Consider the following 15,817-nt stretch of genomic DNA (forward strand, 5'->3'; position numbering starts at 1 on the left):
AAAAGGGTGAAGAATGTGAGTGTTCCTGAAGAACAAAGGTCTAATCTTGGCCCACTCCTCTCAGGTGGGCAGTGCTGATCCTTCTTAAGGCCAAGAAGGAATTTGCACATTAAAGGTTCTGGCTTGGCAAGGAGCAGGGATGAGCAGCTACCCACAGAGAACAGAGAAGCTTTTGGCAGACAGGCAACATAGCAGGTAGCAGGCTTCTCTACCGAGCTGGGGCAGAGCCAGACCTACAAGCAGGTCAAGAGAAGCTACAGGCTCTTGGCTGTTGTGGACACTTCTGTGGATGCTCCTTTGACAAATAAACATGACATTGTTTCGGAGAAGCCTTTTTCTGAGTCACTTCAATTAAATGCTGTCACAACAGAGATAAAGGGTGTGTATGTGCCAAATCCAGTTAGTCCTGTCATGTTAACCCTGCCAGTAAACATGTAAGTCTTGAGATCTAATCTGAAATTGGGAGCATGCAGGATTCCCCTGAGAGGGACAAGGGAGCCAGACTCACCTGTCCCCCAAAGGGGGACATTAATGGCAGATAAAAATAGGTCACCTTTCTGGATGACCACAACTGTGCAAGGTAACACAGGGTGAGGCCTCTCACTGTGTCCTTTAGGCAGCAGAAGAAAAAGATGCTTCCTCTTCCTAAAGGGTGGGAAGTGGAAGAGAAGCTTATGTCTTCTCCTACCAGCCAGAAAAAGAAAAGATGAAGAAGTGTTTCTATTCACCTGTCACTCAGTTATTAAAATGGCAGTCAATTATGGATTAGTGTCCTATAAAAGAAGCATTTGCAGCTATCAGTGACACTGGACGCATGAAGAGGAACCAACACAGTGTGAGCCAATGCACTGACTCTATCAGCAGGGTCAGGTGGCACAAGAAGAAGGCAAGTCTCTGGCTGGCTCCACTGCTACCGCCTATTAGGGTTGGTGGGGTTTGACTTGAAAAATAAATTAAATAAATAAATAAAAACTGTATTCCAAAGATGAAGAGGTCAAGATTAACTACTCTAGAGAGCTGGCTATGGTTGTACATAATGTCAGAGGGACAAGTCACATGTCTTCTCTCTTCATTTTACCTTCCTCTGTCCCATTAGTGAAGCATACTTGAGTTTTCCCAGAATCTGAGAACTGCAGTTAATGCCCTGTGCAGCACAGTGGGACCATCAGAGCCATTTGATTTATATGCAGGTTATTTCTTACAGGCAGTGGTACAAGAAGTACCAAGACCTTTGCCAACTCCATGGAAGTCAGTGACATGCATGAATGCTCGACGTCCCTCCCAAGGAGACTGATGCCCCTGCTTCAACATTTTCGCTTTTGGAGAGGTTGCTGGTGGTTTTTAGTCTCTTAGATTTTGTGAGGTCCTCACTACTCAATCCTATGGAAAGTTAGTCCTTCATCTGGAACAGAAACAGAATGAAGCTTTTCAGAAATTTAGGTAAAACTGAATTTTGCAACTCAAGGTGGGAGGGACCAAAGCTACTTTTATGGGAAGAGGAGGGAGGTGAGGAAAGACACGGGAAACTGAGGGAAACTAGGAAAGGGAAATTAGGGGAGAACCTCAGAAAGCCAGGATTTCTGCTCCTGCTGCCATGAAAGGTTTGGAGTGACTGGAGGGGGGGTTGCCCTTTTGGCATTACAGCTTCCCTACACTCCCAGCATTTGCCAGTGCCAGCCTGGTGTTAAGGGCTCTGTGCCAGGCACAGTCCCTCAGAAGCCTGCAAACATGATTGCCTCACTTGCTTTTACCCATACCTCAAACCAGCCTGATCCCTGCCCTCCAACAGAGAACAGCTGAAGGTCTGCACGAGCTGCTCGTACCCCAGCACCCATCGGTTTGCTCCTGGCTGCAGGGGAGGGAAGGGCGCTGCTCCAACCCTCCTGGCCCTGGGTGTAAGGGGTTCCCCACCACGGGAAATGGCAGAGCTAACGTTCATTTCTGATTAACCTGCTCCCATTCCAGAAGCCAGGGCTTTTAGTAGAAGCCAATAGCATGAGATTTACCAGAAAACATGGTGGGGATGGCAAATTTGCTTGGACCTTGGAGTTTAATCCTATGCAGATGGTTCCTGTCAGGTCTAAGAAGAGATTTTCTTTGATCTGGATTTTGGGATGGGTTAAAACTTACTTTCTGCAAAATGGCATTAACTATAAATGTTGATTGGTGCTGCTAATTGTCACCAAATTGCCATATGTAACTATATCCAAACATCAGTCTCTAATTGTCCAACCCCATGCTCCTGCAAATTTGTGTTGTTTTGCTAATTAAGCTTTGTGTTTGTTTGGCTCAAACTTGTTGCGACTGGAACTGTTACTCCGTGATTGTACAGAAGCCAAAAGTAGAGAGGCTTGATTCCAGCTGGAAACTATAATTGATATTATTATCTACAATGCAAATAATTATAACTCAGTGTACTTCCTCTTCAGTAGGTTTTTCTTGGCAGGACAATTTGACCCTTACTGTTGAATTATTAATTTTCTCCCCACTTAAAATATACAGCCCATTTCTTTATTCCACAAACATGGCAGGCTATTCAATAGTTCAGCCAAATAAGGCCCAGAATCATGTATATTTTGAACCTGTATAAACCTCCTCTCCTCGTATTGGGATCTGCATAATATCAAAAAATGCCTCTCTGTCAAATTTTGTAATCAGGTAGCGAACTAGGTATTAACAAACCAGTTAATTATATGAAGATTTCAAATTGGGTATAATTTGCTAGTAAACCTACTGTAACCTGGATGCAAACAAGCTGCAAGTGAAGTACAAACAAGCAATAAACCTACTTGCTAGGTATAAACAAACTTGAGGTGAACAGACTACAAATTAGGCAAAAAGAGAAGCCCACACTGGTTATAAGCTGAGTGCAAGAAGTGAGACGATGTGCTTGCCTACGCATTCACCTGAACATTTACCTAAGCAATTCTCCGCCACCAACAACAGAGTTCAGAAACTGGGTTACAGACTGCTTCTTCAGGGTGAGCGTCATTCTTCCTAGCAGAGAGACAACATGGCAGCGTTTAGACGGAGACAGGCTCTCAGTCTTTGGGAAGGGAAATATTCTCAAGAAAAATGGCAATTGACGGTACTACAAACCTTTCTTCTCTGAGCAACAATAGCTTTCTCAAAACCAGCAAAATTTGCCGAAAACTAATCAGGCTGCTTATTAAGTGACATTATCCTCATAGCTAGTGACATTGGCTAGTAGCTGTTATCTCCACAGGACACTGATGGTAACTGGTTCAGAGGACAAGGTAACCTCAATACAGTGTTGTAAATGTCTGTAAAATAGACTTTCTGCTTCCAGCGTTTTATCTGTGGGGATCTGTCTGAATGGAGGGCATTTGCCTGCAATGTTATTTGCAGTGAAATTGAGATTAACTTCTATAATTTCCTTAGATTTTGTATGGACAGGATGGGGAAGGAGAAGCGCTCCTGTTCCACTACTTGAGGGATATTTTCGCTGGCTCTTCATGTTTACAGTTGCTGAATCATATAGCTAAGTTATATTTATATTGTAACATACACTGTGTTGCATTATAGCACATTACATTCATATATTACCAGCTAAAATATTCCAGAGTCCAGTCCCACTTCTCCTGCCTGACAAACTCTGTCTCCATCTTCTTGTGTCCCAGCGTGCCTAAGAAATATCCCTACAGCTCTTTCTCCAGAACTTCCCAGTATTTCCCAACCTGAATATCCAGCCTCACCCACCTTTTTCTCAATGTTCTTCCCATACACATCCTTGCCATCCCAGAAACTATTTGCTCCTCCTAAGTGTGTCCTCCAAACCACCCAAATCTAGGCTCACTATGGACCCCATACATCCTATTTCAAACCCCCCTTCTCCTTGCTTGCCCTCCCACTTTTCAGTTCCCCATCTTCTGCTTCACTCTTGCTTCTTTCTGACCTCTGTCCTTGACACTGCCTCTAAGTGCCTCCTATTCTCAGCCACTTCCCCTCCCACAACCTGTGGCATCCCTGTTTCTCCAGTGCCTAGGTCCATCTGTCTTGCTGTAAGGCTCCCAGCTGAAGCATATATACCTGCTGCATGTGGCTGAGGTGTTCATCTTCAACCTGTTTTATTACCCCTAGTCATCAGCACTTGCCTCTTACCTCTCATCTGAGAACAGCATGGTAGTCTGAAACCTGCTTCCCCGGATCAGATGGGAAAGAAATGATAGATAAATAACAGACAGGAATTTAAATACTAATTATTTATCAAATGGCACATAAAGGGTAGAAAAGAAGGATCTGTATGAGAAAAAATAAAATAAAAGGTTTTATGGTAGCCACAGGAATGTGTGTATAGTGTCTCACTTCATCGTATGTTGAAACAAGGTAGGGCCCCCTGAGCTATATGTTTCAGGGAAAGAAAACAGTTGAGGAAAATATCTTCTGGCTATATACTAGCTAGGCTCTAGCTTCTAGTATGTTAGCAAGTCAGAAGCTATATTCAGCTTTGTCTGGGTAACACCAGCTCTGAAAGAAACACTGTCCAGACAAGGGTTTGCTTCTACATTTTTTTTCTTGTTATAGTAACGCATCTCTGCCCTTGACAGACTTCTCCTGTAATGGTCAACAGCAGATAAATGCAAGGCAAGAAAGGGAAGGACTCTGGGGATGTTGCTGCCTCTGACACCCCAGTCATTAGGACAGTGCCTTCCTTGAGCCCTTTTGCTTTCACAGGAGAGCCCTAAGAAGTAATGCCCAAGAAGCAACGTCAAGCATGTTGACAAAGAACAACATGTCAAGATGTTACCATACCATGACAGATCTTGAGGCTTCCATTTTAGTTTCCCTCTTTCCTTGGCCAGAAAGGTCTTCCTCATTTCTGTTTCTTCATTAACTACCCTGCCCTGCCAAATGCACAACATTTGTGGGCAGTGAGAGTTGAAGTCCCTGACAAGAGCACACCCAGAATTTCTTCCTGAGAACTTTGCTAAGACAAAGATGTTGTAACTATTACTGAGCTGGTGCTAAACATCACCTATACATATCATAAATTTCTTGTCAATCTAGAGCTTTTGCACTCGCAACTACAAAGAAAGAAAGGTGATTAGAGTGCTTTTAGTGCCACATGCTAAGCTAAACATATGCACACCCAGTTAGGTTTTAAGTTTTATTGGATCATTAAGCCCAGCTATTACTGCATCTAATACCACTGGTTATGCAACAGACAGGAATTGTTATTGCTGTTAGACTACATCTCCTGGATCCCTTCCTCTGCAGCAGGGTGAGTGCCAATCAGGCCTGCAGCAGTGGCAGAAGACAGTAGGTGAGCCGTACAGCTGTCTGCAGGCAAGACCAAGGTTCAGCAGGTCTTTCTGGGAAGTGCTGAGAAAGTGAACAAATGCACATCTGAATTCTGTCACATGAAATGCTGTAGCTCTCCTATGTATCCACTGTTACTGACATCAATCTTTAGTTAATTTATCTTTTAAAATCAATCTTCTGAAATCTCAGAAATGCCAATGCAACTGGAACTGGCAGGATGTTTTGAAGCAGATTTTTAAGCCTTACTAGAGCCTGTTGGACAGGAAGAAGCAGCTCAAAGACAATATAACTTGGAGAAACCCAACACATATACCCAGTAGGAATGTTATGCTCCACCCCAGTCTCATTTCACCTTTCTCCTGAATGAATGTTTTGACAATAGAGAAGATAAAAAAAAAAAAAATAGAAGTTTGGGAATGGTTTGAGATACCACAGTATTAGCAGACAGAGACTGAATAGCACTCTTGAATACAAGTGCCATGCTTTCCTCACAATAATCTGACTTAATCTATGTTTGAGAACCATTAGACTGTTAAGATTTCATACCTTTCATGCCCACAGCCATATGCATTAACAACCTAAGAATACATTTCATCCATTTTTACACAGGCATTAAGTAAAATGCACAAGGGAAGCACGTCAAGCAAATTGAAGAACAGTTTGATGGAAGGACATCTAACCTCCTGGAATGAGAGTCAAGAACAAGAAGCACTTTTTCTTACAAGGGTTTTAGCTGGAAAGGCAGAAGCAGAGATCTTTCTTCCTCTAGTGATCATTTCAAATCAAATCTCTCAACCATGACCATGGAAAAAAGAGCAATGAGAGAAAAATCAAACCAATCTATTTCTCCACTGAAAAATGACCTGCTCATCAATATTATAGTGGAAATTGAGATTGTCTACAGCACTACACAAGAGAGTTTTAAAAAGAACAGGTTGCATTTACAAAAAGAAGCGCAAGTTCGTGGCATTTTGGCCAGCATTTTCAAGATTAGGTTTTTGATGGTCAGCATTTAATACCAGGGTCCTGGTATTCAGGGTTTCTGTTTGTCACACAACTCTCACCTGTGTCTGTAGTTTGCTCTGCATCTTGACATCCCTGGAAATCAGACTGTTTATGTATCAACATCGAGTGTGAGTCTCAGACCAAGGCACATGAGTCTGAAGCATTTGCTCTCATGACTTCACTCCTGAAAAATCCAAGGACAGGAACCAGGTGTATTTTTCTCCCCCACTTTTCTCCTCCCTGGCCCTTATAGTTTGCTTCCTGAGCTTATAGAAAATGGACCTGTAGTTCTGAAGGTAGTGAAATGTAAAAAAAAAAAAAAAGGTGCCACAAAGCTATTAAGGGTTCCAGCCATCCAAAGACATGTGGTATGACTTCTTGAATATTCAGAGCTGCTTTGCAAAAGCAGACAGTAATGCAAGATGATTAACAATGCAAAATACTAGCTACCACACTCAGATTTGACAATAGCTGGTCTCCAGAGCTTCTGAACCCCATAAACCATTTAAATGAGCACAGAAACATATGCTTCGCTGCTAATGTGTACAGAAGAACTCCAGGCTTTCAATGCATGTGTACAACAAATGTGATCTCATGTGTCTGTGGTATCTTCTCTGTTGTAGACTGTTTATACAACTGATCACAGTCTTCAAAGGTTTTTCTGTATAACTGAATTCTGTTTCTCTTGAGTGTTTACAGTATATGTTTATGATAGCATACATCTATTTCTGCAACTTTTCAGCCCCTTGACCTATTGCATTTTGTTCACTGCAATACCAGTGATCGGCATGACTTCAAGTTGTTTCCCACCTCCCCTTCTTCTGGTCTTCACACCAGAGTGGCTCAAGGGTCAGCCAACTGCTTCCCAGGAAACACAGCCAGACTATGCAGACAAGTGGGTTTAGGGGAATCACTCTGCATGAACTCTTAAATTGGCAGCAGCTAGTAGTTTCATACTGTGATGACGATTAACACGTGTCTCTTGAAACAAGCATGGCAACGCCTGAAGGCAGTACCATCCACTAGTGCCCACTTTCAGCTCCATTCTCATATACAAAAGTGAGAAAGGTCTGTTGCAGAATTCTCTTAAGACTTCTTGCCACAGAAGATGTCACTAAGTTAATATAAATTAAAATGGCAGAGCATTAGAAAACATTTCTCAATCAAATAAATATTTCCTTAACTGAGCAATTAACAAATACAGTTACAAGGAAGGTTTCATGGGACAGCTACCCCGTAAAGACTTTTTTCCTAGAGATTCCAATCTTTTTCCACACCAAATACCCACAAAATGATACTAAAACTTCTATAACTGGTTAGAGCTTGTGTGGAGCATTGTGTCTTACTTATGTACATGTGATTTTTTTTTTTTTTTTTTTTTTGTGAAGATGCACATCCAATTGTGGAAACTTCAGTGCTGTTACACTGAAGTAACAGATTATCTCAAAATTAATAAACACTTTGAAAAGATAAAATGATGTAAGTACAAAGCCTTCTGTAAACATTTAATCCTCAGATGTTCCTGTGCCAGTTTCCCCTCCACGCTTTATAAACCAGGCTGTCCAAGGCCACACAACAAGTCAACAGCTAAGCCAAGATATACTTCTAATGGTTGAATTCCATTTTTCAAGCCCCAATGTTTCTGTCCTTTCTTATTCTTCACCTCTCTTTTCACACAGTGAATACTACTTAAATCTCTTTTCTTAACAAGGAATATGAAAGAAAAGGTTATTTTGACACCTGTGCTTTGTGAGTCCAGTTCCAGGCTGCAGAGGAGCTTTACAGTTTTGCAATCTCTGTAGCTCACACTTCGATCCCAACAGACTTCAGATGCCAGTTTCTGCTGCCATATCCAGTGCTAGCATCTGAAGTCAGACAAGTTTTATCCCATTATCAACAATTTTATTTTGTCTGTAGACTTGCTGGGAGACAAGCAATGGTAGGAAGAACAAACTTGCAAGAGAGAAAAACTAATAAAACTGCCACAGGGGAAAACTAGAGCATTTCCAGGTTGCAGAGATACGTAGGTTCACAGTTGTGCTGTTATCTTCAAAGACGAAGTGACTTGGTTGTTTGTATTCCATCATCATAGCAACAGCTTCCTCTCCTCCTGGCCCGGCAATGACATCTTGCATCCTCCCTGCCTGTGAAACACATCCCTGCCTCTAGCGTTCTGCTGGTGAGGAATTCTGCTTTCCTGATTGATTGCCAGCCAAGACTGCTCAGAATGCAAGTGAGGGTGATTCAAGCTTTTGGATAAACAGTCTTAAGTTCCTGCATACCTGAAACTGAGCCAGATTCCTGCAATAGCATTGCTCACTGGTGCTAGCTACCATCTCTAGATCCCAAGCAGCATTTGAACTAAGCTCTCTTGAAAGAATGTCAGTGTTCAGATACACCATTAGTCCAAATAGTGGAGCCCAATCTCAAGTCTTTGGTAACAGATAATAAGGCTGTACACTTCTTGTCTGTATTTGAAATACAGCTGTTTTGTTTAATATGCTTTGCACTACCGCATGTATTATGGCAAATATTTTGATAAATGAAAAGCATTAACATGCTGCCCTTTGATGAAGTACGTTGTTGTTTTACTAAATCATCTGTCTCGTTTTAGTTTAACCTTCATATCACAGATTCCTTTAATTCTAATCACAGAAATAAAGAGGATTACTTTTGCTACACTTGGAGGTGAGTACAAGCTGTGTCAAGAGCTTAGCATATTTTCTGCATTTCCTTCCTCCGTCATTCTTTTCCCCTTTTCCCACAAAGCATCTACCTTAAGTGCATTTATTGCACATCTCAGGTAGCCAGGGGAAATCTATTTCCATTCAGTCCGTGCTTGCAAGCTAGAAAGTTTTTCAACATGTGCCTATTCCCTAGGCATCAGCAGAAAATATTTCCCAAATGATTATTTTTTTTTCAGGGCAAAGAACTTTCCCATGCTCACCACTCTTGGTGTAATCGTTGCTGCTGTCAAGTCAGTATATGAAGACTGCGTTACCATCAGAGGCTGAGGATGTTCTGCCACTCTTCTGAAGATTTGGTGTCCTCACTTTAAAATTTGCCACTTTCATGGCACTGTAGTATGGCTGTTGACCGACTGGGATATGAGACTGGCGTCTATGAATTTCCTCAGCTCCCAACAGTATGTGAGGTTTTTCATCATGTTTCTTTCTCCGTTTCCATTTGCCTGTGAATAAAATACTTGTTGAATAGTAACTGCGGCTGAAGTGGGGTGGCAGGAGGAAAGCAATGTTTTCAAAGATACTGTGCTGATCCTCTCTCCTGCTGTACAAGCACACAAACCTGATGAACACATGAGTACCTACCTCATTAGGAAAAGTTGTGCACCTACACCGGTGCTGTAGTTTTATCCGCTCCGAGACCTACAGCAGAACTGACATTTTAGACAGCAAAAGATTAAATAATAAAAAAACAAATAAATAAATAAAGGTATACTTATTCTCAAATGGCATTGTTTGTCATGCTTAGGTCATAATTTATTTCAAATGAAAAATTCTTGAAGAGAGAGGAGTCATTGACAGTGTTAAGGCTGAAGGAGTACTGATAATCAAAAGCCCATTTAATAAAAAATGGAAACTTCAGGTTGAGATATCTTCTTTTGTTGTTGCTGAATGACCTACACAAATAAGGGAAATGACTCACTAACACTGAAACTAATTATACATGGAGGGCTGGCATACACACAAAGTAAACTGAGGATTCATACATGTATTAATACTTAATTCAGTTATAAAGAGTGTTTAGGTATAAATTTTTCAGGAAAGGTTGTTTCCTGACACACACACACAAAAAAAAAGAGAGCCTTTTGTATTCATAATGTCCTAACAATCCTAACTGACACCGCCTGTGTTCAGAAAAAAGAATTGACATCCATAGCTGAAAATTTCATTTGCTGCTTTCAAACTACTGAAGAATGTTGCTCAGAATTATAGTTCTGAAGGTGAAAGAAAATATAAACTTGCAGCACCTTTGGTGCCTGTGCTGTACATAAGTAGAATACTTCGAACAGTTCATATCTAAACCTTGTAGAACAAAGAAATGTTAAACTTTTTCTCAGACTATGCCAAAATAATTCAAACTACTCTTAAAATAATACAGGTAATAGCATCCACATTTTATTTCATCTTAACAAAGCATTTTACTGCAGTTGCTAAAAGGCCAAACTTGCAGCGACATCAGCAGAAATTCAAGATGTTATAAACATGTCCAGCATAGGCACTTAAGCTGTGTGAAAGGCACTGGTAACTAAAACACAAATGAGATACTCAGTTAGCAAAATGCATTATGTACTCAGGTGTCCAGGGTCCTGCCTGACCTAGAGAAAGCACACCAAGGTTCTGCTCCTCCATCTGAAGGCCACCTTGGGCCTATGAATGGAAGTTTTCATCAGCTTTCCATGAAGCGGGATTTGCTGCAATTCACCGTGGGGTTTTAAATGGGTAAAAAGTAATTAACATTAGAAAGTGATTAATCTTTGTGTAAATACATTCAGACACCAGCTGGACACATCCACCTCCATGCAGGTTGGCAACTGCTGCTTCCACAGCCTGGTTAGCCAGGGTGTGCAGGGAAGCCCACACAAAGGCCCAGAGCATACACTAACGTGCTGCTTTCCTTTGCTGTTTCTCTGCAGGGAGAAGGAAATATATTAGCCCTTGGAAGGGAAGGAGGGATGCCAACTATCTCACACTGTCAGCCTGCGTGAGCCACATTTTTGTCTTTTTTAAATAAAACCAGGGGAAATTTATGAAACAGCTTGAGCTGTAACAGAGGAAGAAATTAATCAGAGGTTCAATGGATAACTCTTAGAAAGTCTTCTTGGTTCACTTCCATCTCTTAAGCAACTCAAATTACTGACCATGAGCTGGAGGACTTGTTGTTCTTCTTCTTCTTCTTCTTCTGTCAAATGTATTATTTAAGTCACTATCCTGAAAATTACAGATATTAGTATTTACTAAAGAACCTCTTCAGGATCTCAAACATTGTCCCCTTGTTGTGAGAAGATTGCAACATCTGCCTTTGTTTCCAGTTTCTTCATGGATTAGCTTAAATGAATCACTGAACAGAAAGTCACAAAGCCCTAAGTATATGGATCCAAGTACCTCAACAAGCTACATGGTCTTGATTTTATATTTACCTAGTATTGTCAAGAGAGAGCTTTATTCCTTGTTTCTAGTAAGTCATCTACTTCAAGGATATGTTTAAAAAACTCACATTCTAGACATGCTTTTTACCCCCATACATTTCACTAGCACAGTAATAAGCACATAAATATGCTTTCAAGTACATGATATAAATATTCCAATTAGAACAGATTAATAAGTTTTCCAAATAACCTTCTGACTTTTATTGAGAGTACAGAACTTTTGTTTTGTTTTGTTTTTTTAATCCCTAAAAACATAAACTTCTCCATCCCCTTGCCTCCATGAAGAAAAAGTCTACAGGTACATGAGGTGTATGTTTGCTATGAGAATAATTATTGCAGAAGTTTCTCACTTTACTCTTCAAGAAGGCTTTGGAGGCCGAGCACAGGCACCCAGAGCAGATATGCAGTCTCTACCCAGGAGATTTGGCCAGAAATAGCCTCAGTTGGTGTGATGCAGTGGCATGTTCTAGTCTTCGCATGAGAGGGTGAACTGGGGATCATCAGAGATTCCTTCCAAGTCTTTAAGATGTGGTGTTTTTGCAGTATTGATTTCAGTTATCCCTGAGGCATCCTTTACAGTTATGACAGTTTCTCGTTATAACAAGAGCCACACACAACAGTAACACTTAGAGATGGCTCAGAACTGATTCTTGCAATCTAAAAACAGCAAAATGAGGAATTACACTTAATGAATTCCCCTCTTCTTCACAAGTTATGACTTCTGGCTTTAAAATGGATTTGGTTTCCCAAAGAAGAAAAATCGGGAAGTGAGCCTTAGCCAAATTCTGCCTAGATTCCTTATTTCCTAAAATCTCCAGCAACTTTGGGAGGACAGGTGATTAAATGCTTTCTAACTCAGCAAGTTCTCATTATTTTTCTTCAGCAGCACTCCTGTGTTTACCCACAATGCCTCTCCCTCTGATTTCAGGCAGAGATCCTAAATATTTTAGATTATTATGTGACACAAAACAGGCAGCAAATTACAATTCTGACAAGTGAGCAGGAGTACTCTTGTCTTCAAATGTTTCTCTGTCATTGTTCAAAATATATGTGGCTGAGAGGACCCCACATGGTGAGCTTCCCAAGGCAACGTAAGGAGTCTGGTCTGCCCTCAGACAAGAGGGGTGATCTGATCAGCACTTCCATTTGTTAATTTTTTGCAGGTATTTTATTTCTTTGTTTTCTTTTCTTTTAAAACAAGCTATTTTCAAAAGTTTTCTTTTAGTTTCTGCGACAATAACGTTAAATGAAATTCTTCAAATGAGCAAACTCTTTTACAGAGACAATATTTTCAAATGAGTAAATGCAAATTAAGCATCTAATTCATAGTTACATAGTGAAGCATATAACCCTGTTTTCTGAAGGGATCACAGAAGATTAACCATATAGGACTAAAAAAAAAAAAAACAAACAAAAAATCTGTTCTGAGTTTAACTGTTCCATATTAAAAATTTGGGCTCTTAAGTTTTGAATTTTGTTTTATTTTTTTCCTTAAATTAAAAGAAATCTGGAATGCCAAAAGATATTGCACACTGGCTAATGGCAAGTAGTTCAGAATCATTTGTCTGGCTGTACTATACTATGACATTTTAGCAGTTTGTGTTGTTTGTTTTTGTTTTGTTTTTCAGTTAAAAGCTATCTATGATTAGATCTAAAATGCCAATACTAATCCACAAGGCTATTTGCAGGTATTTAAAAATACCACAGATGATTATCCTGTATTAGCATGAGACCAATTTTGCTGCCCTTAGTAGCAGCTCTGGGTCACGTAAAAAGTTGCTGACCCCCAAAAAACCTGCACGTGTGACTTGACTTAATGGAGAGTTTCCATGAGTGAGAAAGGATGAGTTCTGCATGTGCTCAGACTATTGGGTCGTACACTGTCTCACGACCTGACAGCCAGATATTTAAGCTTCCTGGTTTATGCCTCTTTATCCACAGAGGAATCCTTACCTCTAGATCACCCATAAAGAAACAAAACTTCACTGACTGCAAGGTGACTCCACAGGGTTTTGTTCACCTCTAACCATTAGGCCAAGTTCTCCACTAGGATTAAAGGTATCTTGCTGATGCAAATTTGTTTCCTTGAGGAGTATGATTTCATTGGGCCAAATGGCATTAAAAGTCTTGTGGAACCTCGAAGGGGTGGAAGCCTAATTCAGCAAAGCACGTACATACAGCCCCTGGAGCTGTGGCAGGTTGGGGAACGTGTGGGTACCCCACCACTTGCCCCGTGGCTGCGGGCTGGTGGGGGTGCAGCAGGCAGGAGCTCCCTGGTAGCACGTCTGCTCCCATTCACACCCCAGTTCACACCCCCAATTTTTAGAGGTGGATCTGAACTCAGACCTCGCATCACGGGAACAAACGTATGTCGGTGAGGACACACTACCCAGCCAGACAGCTGTAGCACTTCATAAATCCATACGCACAAACATCTCTGGTTGTTACCTCAGGCTGTGCTCTACCTTTTGCAGATAAGATAGCACCTGGCTACTGGGAGTAACTTGGGAACAAAAATATTTGGAAAATTAAAGATGCAATCATCAATCATAGCAAAAATGACGTAAGCAAAGAGGAAGGAATAAAAATAAGAGTTCTCCCTCTCTGATATGAAGGAAGCTCTCCAGAAATATTTCTCTCATTGAAGCTAGGGGAAGGAGTTTAGCAGCAATGGATGCTGATAGTGAATTTAGTTCAGACCAGTGCCACAGCACATTGGCTCATACAGTGTCTTCCTCCCTCTAACCTGAGTCAACAAGGGCAGCTGCTAATCCTTCCATTTTTAGCACAATGCAAACCTTTCTCTGTTCACTAATCCATCACCACATCAGCAGCATCAGCTGATGTGTGGCCCCATTCTCCCACAACTGCAAGCTCCAGTATCCTCTGCCAGCTTTCCCACTCCTGTATACATCTCCCACCCCAAATCCACAGTGCAGCGTAAGGTTTGTGTGGTGTGCAGAACCCTACCCCTTGAGCGGTGCCTCATGAGAACTCGGGCAGCTTGAGTTTGTTTTCTTTAAAAGGCAGTTTAGTCGAATAGATCTCGGATTTACAGGACAAAGGGAGAGAAAACACCCTACTAACACCGTCATTAATCTCACTGTAGTAGTGGAAAGAAATGCCATTTGTGTTCCTAGGGAGGGTCTTTGCTTTATGATCCAGCAAAGGCTGGATGCTTCCAGGCTGTTTGAACTTGTGCCAAATTCAATAGAGACCAACAGCAGTGGAAAACAAAGTCATTTGATTCTACAATTAACTAAACGCCTACTATAAAAAGGACATGGATATACCCCAGGTTAAATCCACAATTTTAGCACTTAGACTGAATATGAAGTTGAGTCAAACTGAATTTGTTATAATCAGCATTAACATGCAAAGCAGGAAAAGCTGTACAGCCCAGCAAACAGGCTTTCTTTGGTCTTCATGCATCTTAAGGCTCTTTTGTACCATTTTGGTGATATAAAGAGGGCTAAATACTGATATAAATTATGCAAGGAAGGAGACATTAAAGAAACTGTAGAAGGTACACTTAGCTCAAGCTGAATGCAACAGTATAACATAAAAGTGCAGATCCCCTACTAGCTTAAAAAAAACACCCCACACCTTGTGCTAGGAGATTTATATATAAGGCTTCACATCCATTTGTTCAGTCCTGAGAAGCTATGGGACACATTGAATTAGCTGCTATATAATCCATGACATAAAGCACAGAATATAATTCACTCACACTACAGCTGAAAAACATTTGAAACTTGAAATCCTGTGTATTATCAATAATATGTAAGAGGCATTTAACCTTTACAAAGAATGAAGTGTACATTTAGAATTAAATTTACTTTTATTCAGAAATAATGGCCTGTCCCCTGCATCTGGAATATGAATTGTTCCTACCTCACCTGCCACTTCTAACACAGAGGAGAACTGGAACAGCTTTCCAGGCAGCATATGTCTTCTCCTCTGCTTGCAAAAGATCTTGTTCACGAGCAGCAGGACTATTGTTGCTGCTGCTTCACATGTGCAAGGAGACAGGTTGCAGGAACAGCCCTGCACACGCGCAGAGTAGCACAAAGCAGTTGAATGCTGCTTCTGCATCAGCCTAGCCCCTAGAGGTGATGGTCTCAATACTGGGACTTGACTTTTGCTACTTACTGACGGGCAAGCATCAACTGGAGAGGACTGCTCAGCTTCAGGAACACCACACTGCATGTTCCTGCAAGGAGCCCTGCACCATGTTGTGTACCAATATGGTTTTATTATTATTAAAAAACAATAATAAAAAAAGGAAAAAAAAGGAAAAAAAGTGTGTGAAAGTGTCTGAGCTTAATTATTTTGGCTCTGAGGTAGAACACAGTAGTT

The 15,817-nt window shown here is 41.0% G+C and overlaps 1 long non-coding RNA gene across 3 annotated transcripts in view; it reads right to left on the reverse strand.

Moving 5' to 3' along the window:
• Positions 1 to 726: 726 nt before the first annotated feature.
• Positions 727 to 15,817, reverse strand: part of LOC106034209 (uncharacterized) — a 40,287-nt gene continuing 25,196 nt past the window's right edge. The window contains exons 1-5 of one of the 3 annotated variants that reach the window (XR_010830355.1): positions 9,618 to 9,676; positions 9,236 to 9,478; positions 6,348 to 6,472; positions 2,919 to 2,997; positions 727 to 1,402 (exon numbers count right to left, since the gene is read on the reverse strand). This is a non-coding gene — a long non-coding RNA (uncharacterized lncRNA). Of the gene's footprint in view, positions 1,403 to 2,918; positions 2,998 to 6,347; positions 6,473 to 9,235; positions 9,479 to 9,617; positions 9,677 to 15,817 lie in introns of those variants that run through there. The other 2 variants (XR_010830354.1, XR_010830356.1) reach the window with 2 other exon arrangements.

The sequence above is a fragment of the Anser cygnoides genome, chromosome 3, assembly GCF_040182565.1.
Source record: "Anser cygnoides isolate HZ-2024a breed goose chromosome 3, Taihu_goose_T2T_genome, whole genome shotgun sequence".
Lineage (NCBI taxonomy): Eukaryota > Metazoa > Chordata > Aves > Anseriformes > Anatidae > Anser > Anser cygnoides.